This window comes from Crocodylus siamensis, chromosome 1 (genome assembly GCF_052110815.1).
Source record: "Crocodylus siamensis isolate JL-2025a chromosome 1, ASM5211081v1, whole genome shotgun sequence".
Classification (NCBI taxonomy): Eukaryota; Metazoa; Chordata; order Crocodylia; family Crocodylidae; genus Crocodylus; species Crocodylus siamensis.
In genome coordinates, this window is record NC_143395.1 from 77,823,699 (window position 1) to 77,844,041 (window position 20,343).

A 20,343-nucleotide genomic window follows, 5' to 3' on the forward strand; every position below is an offset into this window, starting at 1 on the left:
GAGCCACTGCAGTGGCGATAACCTCCTTAGTGAGGTGATCCCTATAGTGAGGAAACTTCAGAACCAAATGGAGAAGTTCCAGGGGACCAGTGTTCCTGCCTGGGGAAGCCGCTGTCACCAGACATGCAGGCACTGGTGAAGTGGCTGAAGGGGGGCATCAGGAAATGGCTTAATCCCTTGCAGTCCAGTACAGTCCACATGCTGGCCACCATTTGTGACCCAAGGGCAAAGGGGAGCATTGGTGTATGCAGCAGCAAAACCATGGATCAGTAGACAGAGGTGTTGGTGAAGAGAGTCAGAAGGGTGGAGGTGGGGGGATGTGGAAGAGGGGGATCCAATGTCCTATGCCAACATGCCATCCACTAGCCAGTTTCCTCTTCCACCACAGGCACTACCAATGTGCACCAAGGGCATGGCTTCCATGGTGGGGTCCAGAGGCACCAGACTCCACCATCAGGCAGGTAGCGCTCAGGCCTTGGTGGCTGCCTATCTCACCAAGGACATGGAGCCACTGCTGTGAGTCCCCTTGGCCTACTGAGCAAGCCACAGCCAGATGTGGCTGGATCTGGTTACAGTTGCCCGAGAACACCTGCCCTGCCCACTGACCAGTGTTCCAAGCGAGAGAGTGTTCAACATTGCTGGTGATGTAGTTACACCCCACCACACCTCCTTGCATCCTGGTTTGGTGGAGCAGCTGGTGTGCCTCAAGGTGAACCTCCTGCTTCTGGGGTTCCCTAAGCTCCACATGCAGACAGAGTGAGTGCCACCCTCCTCACTTTGTCTGCACTTCCTACTTTTTTTTACCCTTGGGTTTCACAACCATGTAGTTCTGCATTCGGAGCTGGAGGGGGCATTCATTGTATCACCAGCCAGCAGGGGAAGAACATGTCCCCACTGAGCTCACATGCCAGGACAAACTTGGAAGTATGGACAGGGGCTGTGGGGAAGGAGGAGACCCCAGGTCCTGGGCATGACCGCTAAAACTGCACCTCCCTGGGCTGGGAGGCCTAGGGGAACTGCCACTGGTGCAGCAGCCTCAGAAAATGCCAGGATCAAGGGCTTCCCTGGTAAAAAGAAAGTAAGAGGCACCTTATGACCTCCAGCCACCACACGCATGCACAGTTCTGGCTGGGGAAAGCCCAGACCCCTCACATCTTTGACAGGCCTGAGGCATGCTGGTTGCAGTGAAGTTGTGAGGCTCCAGGTGAGGTAAGCTAGCTTCCTGGGATCCCAACTTTTGGGTTGAAAAACTCTTTGTCAGGCTGAAGAAGCACATGCAGTTGGTGTGTGCGCTCTTCCTGGATGTAAGGAATAGTAATGGAGGTGTCAGGGGGTGAGAGAAAGGCTGGGATGAGACAGGGTAAGGGGGATGTAGCCGGTAAAAGTAGAGAGGTACCTGGGGAGTCAGATGTCTGGCAGGTTGTAACATGTCAGAATTCCAATGTCTATATTGAGTCCGTGAGTTCCTGTACCTAGGAGGTTGAAGTGCAGTTTATAGGCTCATCTGTGAAAAGTGTTTTGTAAATTCCCTTTAAGGATCAGGCCTGAGAGACTGGAGATAGGTAGTTGGGTGTTCTTGTCTTTGATAGATTTTTGGCGTGCACTCATTCTGGTGTGCAGCTGTTGCTTAGTGCCGCCTACATATTTTCCAAGTGCCCTGATGGGAGATATGTATTGTGACAATATCTCCATACTGGAGATACTGTTGGCAGGTTTTGCATGTCTTGTCATGGCATGGCCTGGGTCCATTTGGTGTGTTCTGGCCTGTAGGAAGTTGGCTTCTGGTGATGAGATTAATGAAGTTCAGTGCTTGTTTGAATTTGCAAACCACTTTTCACAAATAAGCCTATGAACCATACTTCATCAACCTCCTAGGTACAGAAACTCATGGACTCAATATAGACTTTGGAATTCTGACATGCTACAACCTGCCAGATAGCTGACTCCCCAGGTACCTCTCTACTTGTCATAGATGCATAAATGCTAAGGTTAGAATGGACCTCAGCAGATCATCAAGTCTGACCCCTGCCCAGGCAGGAAGGAGTGCTGGGGTCAGATGACCTCAGCCAGATGCCTATCCAGCCTTCTGTTAAAGACTCTCAAGGTAGGGGAAAGCATCACCTCCCTCATAAGTCCATTCCAAATTTTGGCCACCCTTACCGTGATGAAGTTTTTCCTGATATCTAGACTAAATCTGCTCTCTTGTCAGTTTGTGACCATTGTTCCTTGTTACCTCAAGAGGTGTCCTGGTGAACAGAGCATCTCCAATCCCTTGCTGAATGAATTTGTAGGCAGCCACAAGATCACCTCTCAGCTTTCTCTTCTGGAGGCTGAAAAGGTCCAGGTCTCCCAGTCTCTCCTCATAGGGCTTGTCCTGTAAGCCTGTAACCATACGAGAGGTCCTCTTCTGGATCCTCTTGAGTCTATCACCATCCTTGAAGTACAGAGCCCAAAACTGGATGCAGTACTCCAACTCAGGTCTGACCAGTGCCGCATAGAGGGGAAGTATCTCCTCCTTGGTTCTATTTGTCATGCATCTGCTGATGCATGATAAAGTGCAGTTAGCTTTGCTGATGATTTTATCACACTGACGATGCATGTTCATCTTGGAATCCACTATGATTGAGATCCCTTTCCATTTCTGTGCTGCTGAGAGGGTCAATTCACAGCTAGTAGGTGTGCTGGATATTTTTGCGCCCTAGGTGCAGCTTTCTGTACTTGTACTGCATGCTATTGTATACTGCCCACTTTTCTAACCTGTTTGCCTGCAATCTTCCCCTACCCTCCAGAGTGTGCACTTCACCCCACAGTTTAGTATCATCCACAAACTTGAATAGAGTACACTTCACACCCACATGCAAGTCACTGATAAAGATACTGAAAAGTACAGGTTCAAGGACCAAACCCTGTGAGACCCCACTACCCACATCCTTCCAGATAGATACTGACCCATCTACTACCACTTTCTGGGTGTGACCGCTAAGCCAATTTGCCATTCATTGGACTTTGTAAACATCAGTGTCATAGCCTCTTAATTTATTTATGAGACTAGGATGAGATACTGAAGATATTGAAGGCCTGAGATATTGAAGGCCTGCTAAAGTCAAAGAAAACAACATCCACCTCTACTCCTGCGTCTAAGCATTTTGTGACCCTGTCATAAAATGAAACCAGATTGGTCAGGCATGATCTACCTGCTATGAATCCATGCTGGTTTCCCTGCTGCATTATTTTTCGCACTGAACTCCCACAAATATGATCCTTCATAATCTTTTCAAAGACCTTTCCAAGGATGGAGGTGAGCCTGACTGGCCTATAATTACTCAGATCCTCCTTCCTCCCCTCCTTGAAAATAGGGACCATGTTGACCCTTTTCCAGTCCTCCAGGACCTGACCCGAGCAAAACGAGTGCTCAAAGAGCCATGCCAGTGGTTCTTGTTCAGTAGGGGTCCCATGCTGCCCTGCACCTTCCTTCTACTCCCTACCTAAAAAAGACTTTTTGTTGTCTTTAATTTGGTTTGCCAGCCTCAGCTCTGTAGTTGTTTTGGCCTTTCTAACTGCCTCCTGCAAGTGCAGGCCAAGTAGGTATACTCCTCCTTGATAGCTCCTCCCTGCTTCCACTGCCTATATGTCTTCTTTTTTGCCTGTAGGCTCCCCTGAATATTCCTGTTTAGCCAAGGAAGTTGTTTGGCTCCTTTCCCCCTTTCCTCTCATACTGGGGTAGTTTCCCTTTGTGCCTGAAGGAGTGCATCCTTTATAAACAACCACCCTTCCTGGACTCCCATCTCACCAATACTCTTATCCTGCAGCACATAATTGACTAGACTCCTAAGCACCCTGAAGTTAGCCTTCCTAAAGTCAAACACTTCCACCCTACTAGTTATCTTACTTTCCCTATGCCGTATGGTGAATTCGATTGATTGGTGGTTACTGTCCCCAAGGTCACCACGAATTTGCAGGTCCTTTACCAGGTCCTCTCCTGTAGCCATCACCAACTCCAGTTCATTTTTACCAGCTACATCCACCTTTTCCTACTGCCCCAGCCTGTCCCTCACCCCCTGATGCCTCCATTTCCATTTTCACTGATTGGCTTTCTGCATTGCATGCCAGCCTCTGGTTTCTTTACTATTCCTTCCATCCAGGAAGAGCACACAAACCAACTTCAGGTGCTTCCTCAGCCTGATTAAGGGTTTTTCAACCCAAAAAGCTTGCTAAGATATATTTCTCCAACTGTTCAATTTGTCTACTAAAAGGTATCAGATTGACCCAAAGAACCTTGTCTACCAGTGCCATGTCCTTAGACCAATGCAGCTACAACCTACACCCCTAGCACCTGTCCCTTGTTAGCTGACCAGAAGAAGGCAGGGTCCTGGGCACATCTAAGCCCCAGGCTGGGGCCAGCAGGGAGAGTTCTTTGACAGCTGCTGGAGAAGAAACTCCTGGAGGAAAGAAAAGAAAGGCTCTGTGACAGTTTGGCTGCCTGAGATGCTAGTGCTACTGTGCTGCTTACTTACTATGAGGCACTAGGACACCCTGGGGTAGGGGGCAAAATAAGGTTACAACAGGCAGCACTGAAACCTGGCTGTGGAAGAATACCATCTGGAGAGGATAGGCTGGGGTAAAGGGGAGGTTTGGAGCTCCACAGAAGACACAGAGATTAAGACCAGGCAGGATCACTGTGGGCAGTGCCTCCCGGGAATATATAGATCATCAAAGTCGTGGCAGGAGAAAAAATGTCTAATCCACTTCCTGCCACCTGTAGGCAGACAAGCTCAGGCCAGTACTAGCAAACCCTATAATACCTACAGGTGTCACACCATGTGACAAGTTTTGCTTGTCAGCAGCTTAAGCTGCAGTTTCCTAGAAACCCCTGCACCTATCTACTTAAAACTTGACAGGCTTTGTGGCCTCAGTAGGGGCCTACCCTCCCTGCTGTTTTCATTCAAATCAGGCAAGAAACGACAAAGTTATAGGCATTTTCATGATTCCCCATTATAGCCTATGGGCAAAACATCAAAATGCGTCGAAACAGTGAAACAGTTTCTATGAAACAAAACAGAACAGTGCTTCAAAATGAAATGAAACGACAAAATGAAACACTATCCCTTCAGAACAGCGAAACAGAGGTTGAAATGAAATGGTGGTGTTTCGCACAGCCCTACAGTGGAGTGCACATGTGAAGTCAGGTAAACCAATGTTATGACCCCACAATAAAGGTGTTGGTGCATTGTTTCAGAAGTTCAAAAAAGCCCTAGCAGGGGCTAAATATAAGCCTCCTAGTTAGCTTTATAACCAAGATTATCATGCTTGATAACTAAACCCAACAGAACTGTGATACTCATCTCAATATCCAGTTTGTAGGATTGCATTCTGACTGCTTTTATTCCTAAACAGTCATCCCATTTTGACTCATAGGTGGCTGTGCTTCCACAGTGTTCATGATAACCTTCATAGTTAGAAAGCATTTTGAGATCATTTTAAATGAAGGGGCTTAGTAATTGTTCTATTACTACTGGATACTTCCCCCCCCTCATCCCTCTTAAACAAAATATTGCATTACAAATTGGCAAATGTCAGAAAAACAGAAGTTCTCATGTAACACATTTTCCTGGGGGGTGGGGTTAATTGTAAACAGATGAGCAACTGAGAAAATCATCAGCATTATAAAAGTATTTTAGTAATCTGTTGTTCAGTTCAGTGATTCCTGAAAAATAACACAGTACTCCTTTTCTATATGGGGGTCAACCCCACTGGGTGATGCTTGTAAATGATTTGTTGTTTGTTGTTAGCTAAGAGAAGCAGTGCTATAAATTCAGGTCTCTGCTGTTTCTGAAATTATAAAACTTCTATAAAATCAACAAAAAGAGCAAAAAAGTGCCGTACTAGGACTTGTGGTATTATGACAAGGCATCTGAGTAGAGAACACGAATAGCCTGCAGCATAGCTCATCACTGGCTTTGATCATGTCACATTTCATAAACCTGAGCAAGACTGGGCCTAGTCAGGACATGGATAGGTAACTTACAGGTAAATTCCTGGTATTACAGAAAGAGGTGGTGATAACCCAGCATGTGGCTCCATTCCATTATATTCAAAGCAGTATCTCAGCATGATGGGGGGGAGGGGTGGAATACATTTGGTCAATTTTTTTTCTCCTGTGAAAGTTTGTAGACAATAAAGATGTTCTCAGCAGAATGTATTTACCATCATTGCTTCCTAATCCTAAAGTTGTGTTGTATTCTTTTTGGTTAACAAATCCCCAACATTTTGGAGGAAAATGGAAATTTGCCATTTCATCATATTAATTATTTTTACCATTTTTTTTTCAATGAAGATGTTAAGTCATATATGTGACCTTCTGCAGTCATAAAGATCCCATAGCAATTTTTGCAAGATGTAAAATGTTCCTTTACTAAATTTTACTTTGGCTACTATTTTGAGTACCTAAAATTTCTCTAGAAATGCCAATAAGGGGAAGTATGCTTTAATTATTTTCTCAGGTTTCTGGATAGGAGCTTGGGCTAAATTTAAGAAGTGGTATAAAACCCCTGAAGTTAAACCTAGTTCTTGCAAGTGCCTGGCAGAAGCGTTATCTATACATAAGAATAAGTAGCATAATAAAGGAAATCTTTGTTTTAGTATGATCCATGTAATTTTATGTTAACAGTAACATTATTTTTTAAAACATCCCCACAGAAAAAAGGGTTGGGGGGGTTTCTTCAGAAATTTTTAATAAGAAACCTGGAAGAAATACTATATGAAGCTCAGCAATATGTGCTAAATGTCTCCACTAGCAGAGCTGTTGAAGTTTCTTAGAACAGGAAAAAAAAGCAATCCTTTCCCATAGTATACATTTCTTGGGTGGTTTCCTTCTTTGTATGTGCATCAGCATAGACAAATATTTGGAATGAGGATGGTATGTGGGAGCGTCTTTGGCAAAGCAGGAATTTCTGGAAATTTCATATATCAAGGGTGTAATACCAGAATTTTTTAATATAGTTTAAAAACACTGTGGTAAATAAATAATTAATTTACAGTTTTTGTCCTTCTCAGCTATTGGCAAGCTAACTTTCATTTTATGATGTTTCATGTTATAGAATTGTTCAAGCACATTGCATGAACGTGTCAGTCTTTTTATTTTAAACCTCTCTTCTTCTAAGGTATTTTTGGCTATTTGTGCCATGAGATCGGTCAGTTAAATGATATGGAATTTTTGTCAACTGTATGACTGAAGTTTTAAGAGAAGGAGGGATATAAAAGGAATTTCAGTATCGCTACATAAATTCTTGCAGAGATTTTTTCATAAACATTTGCACAAATATTAGTGAGCCTCTTGCTTTTTGTGAAAATTCTTGCAAACAGATTATTTGGGAATAGGTGTGGATTATGAATATTTGAGATTGTTAATGCTATTGGTCAATTCATGGTTCTTAATTGTATTAATGTTTTTGGATACTACTTTTACTACTCATTGAGCATTGAGGGTAAGGACCCACAGTTTAGAATTAAGAAAAATAAGTATGCATTGTGTCATATTTGTAAGGAAGCTACTAGTTTGCTGAAGGATTTATAATTCATATTTAGAATTTAAAATTGAAATTGCTGGTATGACAAAAGCAGAATAATCTCAAAAGTAATAATTATAAAACATGATTCTCATCTGCCACTAATCTTGTGGAAAATGACTTATTTGGGTGCTTACAGATGTTCAGGCCCCCACTCTAACTCATGGTTCTTTACATAAAGTGCCATGAGTTTGAGCCCTTTTCCCCTCCCCGCTAATCCAACCAATGTTCACCTGTTGAATTGGGGAGGATTGAGCCTGCCTTCATTGGCCCTGGCCAGCAGGTGGGGATGCCCCAACAGCCTCCAAGGAGGGGAAAGCACACACACGTGCACATATATATAAAAATATAGGCACGCACACACACATGCACAAGAGTACCTGTGTGGTCCTTTCCTCGCTCCCAGCCCAATATCAAAACCATGAACGAAGATTGCAGAAATATGGGGAGGTGGGGAGGGAGCCATTAGGCTCAAGAGAGAACCTACTATGTGCTTTGCATGTAGGTTTTTGTAGGATAAATTTGTTTTTCATATTAAAAATGGAACTATTACAATTGTTGCTCATCAGGTTAAAGGGAGATGAACAACACAGAAATGTTACGTTTATATGACATTTCTTTTACCAAAGCAGTCATTAATACAATATTAAAAACAACATTCTGTCTTACTATTTAAAGAGTTAACTTTTTGCAGTTCATTTGTATGGAGAGTCTCATACTTGCAGCTTTGGGGAGTACACTTGCACAATGCTGTTGTTTTTGCCATTCTAACATCAAGTGGAAGAATTTTAAAAACCTTTTTCTTCATAGAATTTAGTAAAAATTATGAAATGCCTTTTCATATAGCAGTAAGCTGTATAAAATCATTGTAGTCTGAACCCAAGCTAGTTAGCAGCATCTTTACATAAAAACTACATTTATTGATGACAATGAAGGATTTGCCATGGTTTGCTATTGAGGGAGCAGATGCGTAGGACTTGCTGAACCAGTGACCCATCAAATATTTACTTCCTGATGTAACATTGCCCTCTGAAGTCAGTGGTTATTAACCCCTGTGGCCCTGCTTTACAACATGTTGAACTTGTGGAAGAATCTGACTGAGGTTAGTCACTAAAAAGGAGATACACTAAATACAAACTTATCTTGCATGACTTACATAAGCTTTGTTATGAACGGTGCAAATACTGACCACTTAAGAGAATGTGCTACATGTGTTACTTTTATATGGGTCAAAATTTTATTCTGAAGTGAAAAAACAAAGTAAACTGAGACCCTAATGTGGCTTTATTTTCAAGTGAATACTATGTTCTTTTTGGGGGGAGTTAGTCCCATTTGTGAAATACTTAGCTTATACCTCTAACTACACATTCTCTCTCTCTCTCTCTTGCTCCTCTCTCTCCATAAAAAGAACACAAATAAGGTTGCAATGTGAAACACTCAAAAGTTGGGAAGTGACAGAATTAAGGTTGCCTGTACAATCTTAATTCATCTTCCCTGTGTGTATGCATAATGATAGTCTTGGAAAAACATTTTCATACTTCCCCCCCTCCCCAGAATCCCTGCCTCAGTCAGTGCTTGGCATGAACAATGCTCACTTAATGAGCACCTAGTCTAATTCTACAATGTGCTGTCCCATGCCTTGTTTGCCACTCACTATTTGGTGAATTCTGAAGACAGAATTCTTAATTTCCTCATAACACTAATCACTATAGAAACAGTGCTTTGCAAACATCACTGTATTTTCACAACACCTGTTTGAGATGAGGTGCTATTATTAATCTTCCTAATCTGTAAGTGATACAGTGGCGTGGTGAGATCACTGTTGAAAGTATCTTGTGGGAGCAGGCTTGATTAATTAGCATGCTCTAGCAGCCTCGGCGTCTCATGTATGCAGTGGGCCCATGCTTCAAAATGGTGGTGGGGGCACTTTAACTAAAGCTCATTGAGCAGCACCCCTGCTGCTATTTTGAAGTGCAGGATGCCGAATACATGAGATGCTGTGGGCACTCTAATTAGAGTGACCCCTTACCCCCCACTCCAAAGCCCTAGATGCCCAATTTGAGACATCTAGGACATGATTTTTCAGTGTTGAACTGCTCTGAGTGTAAGCCAACCATGTGTATGAATTGACCCATGTTTTCAGGTTTAGTTTTAGAAAATGCAGTTTTTCTCTGACTATCACAATATTCTGTATTAAGATGTTCAGTGTTTCTGTGAAGATCCACAAACAATGAGGCTTTATGCCCCAATTACAACCAGATTATAGGTGGCCAACTCTGTCCAATTTTTGTGGTTCTTTTTGAGGAAAAAAATAACCTATTACAGGAAGAAAAATGTAAAGTGCCTTCCATGTCCAAGCACAACTGTCTTTAGTTGCAGCTTAGAGTACTCAGCTCTTCTGCAAACCAAACATTGGTCTCAAGTAAGGCACACATACATTGAAAGAAATAGACAGTTAGTAACCACCTGGAGAAAAGTATCTTAAGTGACTTACCCAACCAGATGTAAGAACTCAGGGCCCTTGTACACATGCAGGTAAAGGTGGGGTTGGATTTAATACACAATGCACACAGTTGCAGCTCCTGCCATGCCACACATGGTAGGAGGCACAATTATGTGGATAGAACATTAGATCCCATCATGCCTTATTGTCAATGCAGGGGGAGCCTGATCCTGGGCTCCCCTTCCCCAAGCAAGAAGCAGGCTCCCACAGCTGTGAGTCCAGGTCAGCTGATGGGGCTTCTAGTTGCAGGGGCACTCCATGCATACCAGTGGCTGGGAGACCCAGCCACTGACCTGGATTCCCAGCTGTGGAGGTGCACCCGGGGTTCCTGTGGTAGAGAGATCATAGTTGCTTCAATTTCCCAGCTGTTGCGGGGTTCCATAGACCCTGCAACTGGGAGATCACAGCAACTGCAGTCACCCAGCTGTGGTATGCATAGAGGATCCTGTTTTGTAAGGATCTAAAGCACTCATGTAAAGATCATGCACGCACGCACACACACGCATGTGTGTGTAGGAATTCAACATTATTAAAGTTGAGAAATAAGTCACTTAAAAGTTGGAAAATTCAGAATTAAACTTGTCTGTGTAATTTTAATTCAGGTCTGTTACATGCAGGCATTATAAGAACACATTATTTTTCCAAAGGATATCTACCTTATTCATTCAGTATATGAGATGGACCTGCTCCATGTGAATGATGAATGTGAGACAGAGGTGTAGCTGGGCACCTCTGTGCCCTGGGTGGCAGTGACACATGGGGCAGGAGTGGTGGCTGTGATTCCGATAGTAGTGGCTATTTTTATGCTCCATCCCCCACCTCAACTGCTCCGGCCTAGTGTTCCAGTCCATTTTCTTCAGTTGGACTACTGATGTGAGTTGTGTAGTGGGAAAACCTGTCATCTGTAGGCCTTCCATTTAATTTGTTGCAGAAGTCCAAAAAAGTGTAGTGAGCAAGGCAGGAGATGGCAGGAAGAGAAAGGATTGGTCTCATAATTAAAGCAATCAAATGTTGCCCAGGAAACCTGGATTTCCCCCTCTGTCACTGCCACTGAGGCCCCATCTAGATTCTCAAAAAGCAGAAATTCCATCCTCTGGGATCAGATCGACATCTGTATGTGTCATCAGCAGAGTCCTCTACACAGACCATTAACACTTGAGCTAACAGAGTAACTATTACCAATAGCGTATTTTTATTTTCCATCAGTGGATCATCACTCAGAAATGAGGATAAGGCATTTTGCTAATGTGTTTCATACTGTTTGACAGCAGAGTGGTGAGAATGGTGAGTTTGGATTTTAGTTCAGCCTGTGGACTGTACACTCTTGTGAATAGGTTTTTTTGGCCCATAGCCATCAGTTTGGCCCAGTCATTTTCCCACCCCAGTTTGTTGTTCCAGGCTCCTGCTCCAGCCTTCACAGTCTTAGAAAAAGTTTGGAATGTAGGTGTGTTTTCAAGGCAAGTTGATTTCATCACTCTTTATCTGAATTTTAAGTCATTTCTGTCAGGGATAGATGGAAATCTAGGAATGGTTTATTGAAATATTTATATATGTCTACTATAGTTGCAGTAGATGATTGTGGTTACAAAAATACCCTTGAAACATGAATATTTCTCCCTGGAATGGGTCAGTGTACAAGTGTAAGACCATTAGGAATCTACCCCACTTGCCTGCTCCTTCCTGGTCCCCCTTCACCTCCCATCTCTCTCCTGCCATGACATTGATGTTGTTTGTTGCTGGGAGGGAGGGGTCTTCGGGGCAGTAGCAGCCTTGTGGGTAGCCTGATCTATTCAGCCGAGCCAGACCTATATCCATGTCCTTTGCCCTCTTCCAGTGCTTCCCACTTTGAGGTCATGCTTCCATATGTTTCAAGGTTTGTTGGAGCATCAGCTATCACAATTTGTGCCTCTCTTTTCTCTGTGGCTGCACCTCCCATCTTGGTCTACTGTTTAAGACCTCAGCTCTGGGTGCCTTTCTCCCAGCCACCTACAGAGGGTTCGGGATTGAGAGTATGGTTGGGGGTAGAAAGGTAAGAAAGATTTATTGACTTAACAAAAACACAATAAATTTATTGACTTATTGACTTAACAAAAACACAACTATGTGTAGTAACAAGACAAACAATGACAGACAATAATAATTCACATCAGTAACTTATCAGCAGTCCCCTCTGATGCCTGATGTATGACAAATTTCTCTTTCTCCAAAGCTCAGCGAAGTGACGTGTTCCTGATCAGCGCTGTCTGAGAGGTACTGGGAAGGACCCTGGTATTCAGTCCTTGGGCTCCTTGAGATGCATAGGCCCACTGATCCAGGTCAACAGCTAATTAATCCCTTCCACAGAGCCATAGCTTCCTTCTGAATGATTTCTGGATGTTTCAGCCAGCTTATAATTTCTGAACTGTGCTGATAACTTACAGCCACTCAGATTCTTTTTGCTTCAGCTGTCCTTAGACTGACCAATAGCAGTACAAGCCTTACATTCTTTTGATAAGGTTAATTTTAACTACGCCACAGGGCCTTACTACTTCAAGGCTTTGCTAAGTTTACTAGGCCTTACTTTATACAAGGCCTTACTACATCTTAAACTTTAATTAGGCTCTTAGCAACAACATATAGCTTAATATCTAAACAAATACAGAAAAACACTTGGTCTAATCTTCATAGAGCCTTCAGCAAGGACCTTTATCACACAGACATAATTTTCAGCTGTCGCATGCCTTGATATGGCAGCCCTTCCTGGGGGGTTCAGTCTCAGTATGCCAGTTTCTGTTTCATAGATTTCATAGACATTCAGGCTGGAAAGGACCCTGGAGGAACATCGAGTCCAGCCCCCTGCCCCAGGGGCAGGAAGTCAGCAGGGATCGTAAGATCCCAGCAAGATAAACATCCAGATGTGTTTTGAAGGCATTTGAAGTGGGTGGTTGAATCACCTCCGGCGGCAGTCTATTCCAAATCTTGGAGGCTTGGACAGTAAAGAAGTTTTTCCTTATGTCCAGCCTAAATCGGTTGCAGAGGAGCTTGTGACCGTGCAATCTTGTCATCCCTTGGGGCACTCTGGTGAACAGACATTCCCTCAGATCCTGGTGAACACCCCTAATAAACTTATAGGTGGCTACCACATCACCGCTGAGCCTGCGCTTTTCCAAGCTAAAGAGCCCCATGGCTCTCAGCCTCTCATCATAAGGTCTGTTTTCCTGACCTCTGATCATGCATGTGGCTCTCCTCTGCACTCTCTCAAGCTTCTCCACATCTTTCTGAATTGTGGAGCCCAAAACTGGACGCAGTACCCCAGCTGTGGCCTCACCAAAGCCAAGTACAATGGGAGAATGACGTCCTGGGATTTGTTTGAGAAGCATCTATGGATGCAAGCCAGCATTTTGTTCACTTTACTAGCCACAGCATCACATTGAAGGTTCATGTTCATTTTATGGTCCATCATGACCCCCAAGTCCCTTTCATCTGTAGTGCTAACCAGCATAACACTGCTGAACCTATAAACATCCTGCACATTTTTCATTCCAAGGTGGAGAACTTTGCATTTTTCCGTGTAAACACCATCAGGTTCTCATCTGCCCATTTCATGAGTCTGTCAAGATCTGCCTGGATCACCCTCCTGCCCTCAGGTGTGGATGCTTTATCCCAGAGTTTGGTGTCATCAGTGAACTTGGCCAGTCTGCTCCTGACACCAATGTCTGCATCATTAATGAGGATGTTAAAAAGTATAGGCCCTAGGATAGAGCCTTGAGGGACCCCACTGGTCACAGCGGACCGTGATGATTGACACAGCAGGTCCTCTAGTTCCCTGGAGAGCCAAGGGGGTTGCTGCCTTTCTTCCAAGATGAGATAGACTTTGCTTGCTCATCCAGGATTGCTCCCTTGAGGAGCAACCACACGTCCTGAACTCCCCTCCCCTTTAGGTTGTGGCTCTTTAGGGCCTCACTGACAAGCCTCCTTAGCTTGTCAAAGTCAGCTTTCCTGAAGTCAAGGACTTCTGTATTACTGACTGACTTGCCAGCTTTATGGCAGATGGTGAAGGTGATCAGCTTATGGTCACTGTCATCCAACTTCCCTTTGATCATTAGGTCGCTGATTAGGTCATCCCTGGTTGCCAGTACCAGGTTGAACAGTGCTTTACCTTTCGTCAGACCATAGACTTCCTGCTTCAGATAGAGGTCATCCATGCGTGAGAGAAAGTTTTGCGACCACTCGGATTTGGCTGAGTGCTCTTTCCATGATATGTCTGCGTAGTTAAAGTCTCCCATGACAACCATGCACTGGGAGCATGTGGCCTCAGCCAATTCCCTGGCAAACTCCTGGTCAAGGTCTTGACCCTGGATAGGGGGTCTATAGTAGACGCCCATCATAGTATCCCCCGTGCCTGTTCCTGAGCTTGGGGTTGAATTCTGGAACATATAGCAGAGAAGTACACCCCAGGACCCCTGTTTGTGGTCTCCTTCATCCCTGTAGCCATAATCTGGTCCTCTAGTAACAAATTCAAACAAAACAAAGGCAGCTGCTTCATAAAAAAAAAAAAAAATAGGTTCCCTCTTTGATATAAATGTTCCCCACAGCCCCTACATTCATTGGAGCCACTGCCTTCCCCAGTTTCCCTGGGTGGCTTTGGTGCTTGTTTGTCCATCTCTAGCAGCCCCTCTCTCCCAAGAGCTCCCCTCCCTACTGCAAGCAGAACCCACCCCCCATTCCTCTTGCATGGCCAGAGACCAGGCCAAGCCGTCTCCTTCCAGTCACATGACTGGACCTGGCACACCCAGTAATCAGGTGCAGCTAGTTATTTCATTAGTCACCTGGCTTTATTAATGTTGGGCTTGGTCCACCTGGGTTGCTACTGCTGACTGCCTTTCCTGGCCTCATGCTTCCTATCCTCTCTCAGGCCTCACTAGTAACAGGGGCAGGGGTTCCCTGTTACAATCAGGGCCCCACTAATTCCTGCTACTTGAGATGTAGGGAGCCAGCATCAAAAGGTTGTAGTTAGGTAGGCAACTAAGCAAAGGCCAGCTGCAGTGCAGTATGCACATATGGGAAACCACAAGCGGTTAAACGACAGCAGGAAAGAAGGCATTGGCTGTAGCCATGTAGCTAAGCTGCAATACTTAGGAGCAAGCTGAACACGGGACCATCTGATCTGACCAGGTGGGACCCCAGTCTACTAAAAGCCTGGTTCTTGAGCCTGAGGGCTCTAGTATGGACCTGGTTTCCACTGCAAGTAGAACTCCTGTTGGCCTGAAAGATAGAAAAAGGGAACCCAATAACCAAGTACCAGAGAAGCTGCTGCAGACCCAGCAGGAAAAGGGTAGAAAGTGGCTGGGGACCCAGGGAGACCCAGAAGGGATTTATCTAAAGGGAGCACCAGAGGACTGGATGTGGCTGGTGGGGGTTGTATGGAGGCCAAAGGTTAGAGTGCCTGGAAAGCACCTTGCAGTAGGGGAGACTGAAGCCCAAATAGAGACCTTCCTGGATCTAGGATCCAGGAGGCTGCATGGGGCTAAAGCCAAACCATTCTGAAGCTGAGGATAGGAGCCCTGCAAAGTCAGGGACTCAGAGGCCTCAGCCCAGTTAAAGGTTCTGGGGACCATTTAAGGGGCTAGGGACTGGCACAAAGCAAAAGCTTAAGCCAGGAGTACGAGGAGGCTGGGTTAGATTGTGGGTAGCCTTGTTGTAGGCTAGGGATACCAGGGGCCTGGAGAATGAAAAGGGCCTGGAGACCAAGACTGAAAAGATACCAAGGGGATGCTGAAGCTGAGAAAGCTGGTCCAGAAATAGTGGGTCAGGGTTGGAGGCCTGCAGCCAGAATTACAGTGTGCTAAAGCCAAGAGGCCTGAGGCTCCTACAGGAAAGTGAAGAATATTTGTCTGGAAAACATCTGCATGGCCTGGGTGTGGCTGTTGGGGAGGATGGAGGCCACAAACTCAGCCTCTAAGGCAATTAGGGCTAGAGAGGAGTAAGCCATGAGGGACTGTGTGGTGGGGTTGGAGCCCCAAGTAATGGGAGAGACTGTGTGGCAGGGTCAGAGCTCTAAGTCAGGCGGGCCAAGTCAAGCCCGTGGAGGAGCAGAGAACCAGAAAGAAAACCCAGAGCTCACCATCCTCTAAGGGCAGCCTCCTCTCTTTATTAATGTTGTCAAGGCACAGCAGGCAAGGCAGCAGGGTGAGACCCGGAGGGTGGGAGCTGAGCAGGATTAAGATGGATTGGCCACCAGGGAACATCACAGCCACCCCTAGGATGCATCCTGTTACAACCAGAATGCATCAGTTAGGAGGTATTTGCAACAGATTTCCCAGGGGAGAATGTCTTGATAGTTGCCTGAAATGTTTTAAACCAAACTGAATACTGCTATGACATTGGCCTAAAGTACTTTATGCACTTTTTTTCTCAGTGCTTTGGTACATAAGCTGTTAGTAGAACCTCAGTGGCAAATTCCCACGTGCATCTGTCCTGCAAATATCAGTTTCCAAAGAGTAGGAGCTCAAACTCAAACTCTTCCTCCTTCTGAATTTTTTTCTTTTAAAGTACATGATTTGAGTTTGGCCTTTTTCAAAAAAAAAAAAAAAAAGGCTTTTCTCTCTGGTAGCATTTATACTTGTAATAGTATCTGACCTCTTTATTACTTCTGTGTTTCATCTTCTTTTTACTTTTTCACATTGACCTTGTTTGTGATGCTTTTTGAAGTGTGCTTATTGATATACTTTTGAGGAGAAATCTGTGAAGATATGAATTCTCCAACAGTGAAAACCCTTTACAGTTAAATTGTAAAAAAGGGAAAATATTATGCTTATAATTCTGCTTTACATAAAGATACTTTCTTCTCAGAGTTTAGAGGAGTCTCCAAAGGCAAAGCAGGGCAGATCATGCCATGGCAGAGGCAGTGTACGGGGTAGTGCCAGCAGCTGTGCTTTCAGTGGCAGTGGGATGGTCAACTGCCACCTGCAGCTGGGGCTATTTTGTGCTCTCTCCCAAAGGTGGTGACCAGGGATGTTGCCTAGTTGCCCCCTCTCAGTTACATTAATGGGGGTTCTGTTTTGCCCTCCAATACCTTACTTTTGGTGTTTAATTTCTTAAACAGCTGCTGCTCTGAGCAATGTTCCTGTATGACCAGTTCATATATTGGCAGAAACTAGCTATTAATAGCTAAATAGCTATTATCCCATTTTATGTTGTTTCCTTTTTAATCTTCCAATAGTATAGAGTCCATATTTCTTCCTGTTTCAGCAGCTAGTAGGATATGCTGCTTTTTATGTGGGGAAAAATGACTATTAGGAAGCTCTTCTGTTTTCAGTAGACCTGGATAAAATATTTTGGGGGGAACCACTGATTACCCCAAAGATGCAGCTTCAAGTTGGTTGCAACTACTATTGAATTCAGGTCATATTTGCCATATGATTTCAGCCTAAACTGAGAACCTGTTTTGAAACTGTTGATATGGTTCATTTTGACATTTGCAACATTTTTTGTTTCCAGGCACTCAGTAAAAGTCAAGAAAATGAAGGGTTAGATTCACAAAATGCTTCAAATTAGCTTCACCCTCTCCCTCACTTTTATTTAGTAGCTAAGTGGTTAGGGCACTCACCCAGAATGAGACATAGGTTTAACTCTCTGTTCTGCCTGGGGGAATTTGAATCTCAGTCTGTTATTTTCCATCATATCCTTACTCCCATGCCCCAGAGTGTTCTGGGGTGGGCTTATTTCAGTCACTGGCTCTGCTTCAATTTTCATGGACTCCTTAAATATTTCTAAAGCTAGAAAAAGAGAATAAGAATGACTCGACAGCCTGGAAAAGAAGGTTCTTCTACAAGGAGCTGGGGAGAGTTGGGTTGAAATCTTTCTACTAAATTGGGCGAGCAGTGAACAGGACAATAAAGCCCCACTCTCTCTGTCTGACTCACTGAATTTTTAAATATTCCACTCAAAGTGAAATATCACCATTAGAAGAGAACTAGAGCATAATAGCCTCTTGCCTAAAGCACTAACCTGGGAGTTGGTAGATACAGATTCCCTTGAACATAGTAAGGATTTGAATTTGGGTCTTTTAGATCCTTAACTGAGCAATTGGAAAAAAAAAAGAGAAGCTTTAATTTACTCAAATTTAATTCATAGAATTATAGAATCAATGAGTGGGAAGGGACCTAGACAGATCATCTAGTCCGACCCCCTGCCATAGGCATGAAGGAGCACTGAGGGTGGCAGGGGTCATAAGACCCCAGCCAGGTGCCTATCCAGTCTCCTGAAGATTTCCAGGGAAGGTGAGAGCACCACCTCTCTGGGAAGCCTATTCCAGGCTCCGGCCACCCTTACAGTGAAGTAGTTCTTCCTAATATCTAACCTAAACCTATCCTCCCTCAGCTTGTGGTCATTGTTCCTGGTGACTCCAAGGGGGGCCCTGGTGAACAGACTTTCCCCGAGTCCCTGCTGCTGGCCCCTGATAAGGTTGTAGGCAGCCACAAGATCCCCCTTCAGTCTCCTCTTGTGGAGACTGAAGAGATTCAGGTCCCTCAGCCTTTCCTCATAGGGCTGGCCACAGAGGCCCTCAACCATATGAGTGGCCCTCCTTTGGACCCTCTCCATGTTGTCCACATCCCTCTTGAAGTGCGGTGCCCAGAACTGGACACAGTACTCCAGCTGTGGCCTCACCAGCGCCACATAGAGGGGGAGAAATACCTCCCTGGACCTGTTAGTGATGCCCCTGTTGATGTATGACAGGGTGCAGTTGGCTCTGCCTATTACTTCCTTGCATTGGCGACTCATATTCATCCTGGAGTAAATCCTGACTCCAAGATCCCTCTCTGCCTCTGTGCTGCCGAGAGAGGCAGCCCCTAACCTATAACCATAATGCTGGTTCCCTCTCCCCAGGTGCAGCACCCTGCACTTGTCCTTGTTGAACCGCATCCGGTTCAGATCTGCCCACTTCTCCAACCTATCCAGGTCTGCCTGGATGCGGTCCCTGCCTGCTGGTGTATTCACTTTACCCCACAGCTTGGTGTCATCAGCGAACTTGAACAGGCTGCTCTCCACACCCTCGTCCAGGTTGCTAATGAAGATATTGAACAGCTCCGGCCCAAGGATCGAGCCCTGGGGGACTCAGCTGCCCACACCCTCCCAGGTTGACATTGACCCGTCCGCCACCACCCTCTGGGTGTGCCCCTGGAGCCAGTTTGCCACTCATGTGACTGTGCATTCGTCAATGCCGCAGTCCCTCAGCTTGCCCACCAGAATTGGGTGGGACACTATGTCGAAGGCCTTCTGGAAGTCCAAGAAGATGATATCGACTTCCTCCTTCCCATCTAAGCTCTTTGTTACCTGGTCATAGAAAGAGACCAGGTTAGTTAGCCAGGATTGGCTTTGCATGAACCCATGTTGGTTACCCCTCAACATCACTTCCCCTGCAGGGCTCTCACAAATGTGGCCCCTGATAATTTTTTTAAAGACCTTCCCCAGGATAGAAGTGAGGCTGACTGGCCTGTAGTTGCCAGGCTCTTCCTTCCTCCCCTTCTTGAAAATAGGGACCACATTGGCCCTTTTCCAGTCCTCAGGGATTTGGCCCGAGCACCAGGAGTCCTCAAAGAGCTGTGCCAATGGCTCTGCGATGACACCAGCCAATTCCCTCAGCACCCGCGGATGAAGGTCATCCGGGCCTGCTGACTTGGACACATCTAAGCCCTCCAGGTAATCCTTAACTAGGTCTGAACTAACAGCCGGGGGACTCACATCCTTCCTGGGCCACTCTACGCTGTCACCTGAGAGCATCCCATTGTCAGCAGACAGGAACACGGAGGCAAAGAACTTGTTGAAGAGTTGTGCCTTCTCTCGCGTGTCCGTCACTAACTGCCCTGCCCTGCCCTGCCCTGCCCTGCCCTGCCTCGTAGGGGTCCAATGTTACCCCAAGACTTCTTGCTACCTATATACTTGAAGAAGGACTTTTTGTTATCTTTAATCCCAGAAACTAATCTAAGCTCTAGTGCTGCTTTCTCCTTCCTTACCAAATCCCTGCAAATCCAAGCCTGGGTCAGGGATGTATACTTCTCCTTTGTCCCTGTCCCCTGCTTCCACCGCCAGTACGCGTTTTTCTTTGCCCTCAGGCCAGCCTGGATATCCGCACTTAGCCATGAAGGTTTCTTTGACCCTTTTCCCACCTTCCTGCACAGAGAAATTGCGTCCTGCTGTGCCCCAAGGATAGGGGCCCAAATATGTTATATGCACCCAAATATGTTACATTTTGTTTCAGGTTGAGCAAAAGACTTCTGCTTAAATTCATAGAGA

At 45.2% G+C, this 20,343-nt stretch overlaps 1 protein-coding gene across 1 annotated transcript in view; it reads left to right on the plus strand.

Moving 5' to 3' along the window:
• The window catches only part of LOC149872951 (uncharacterized), a 550,350-nt gene that overhangs the window by 69,802 nt on the left and 460,205 nt on the right, over positions 1–20,343 (plus strand). The window lies entirely within an intron of this gene.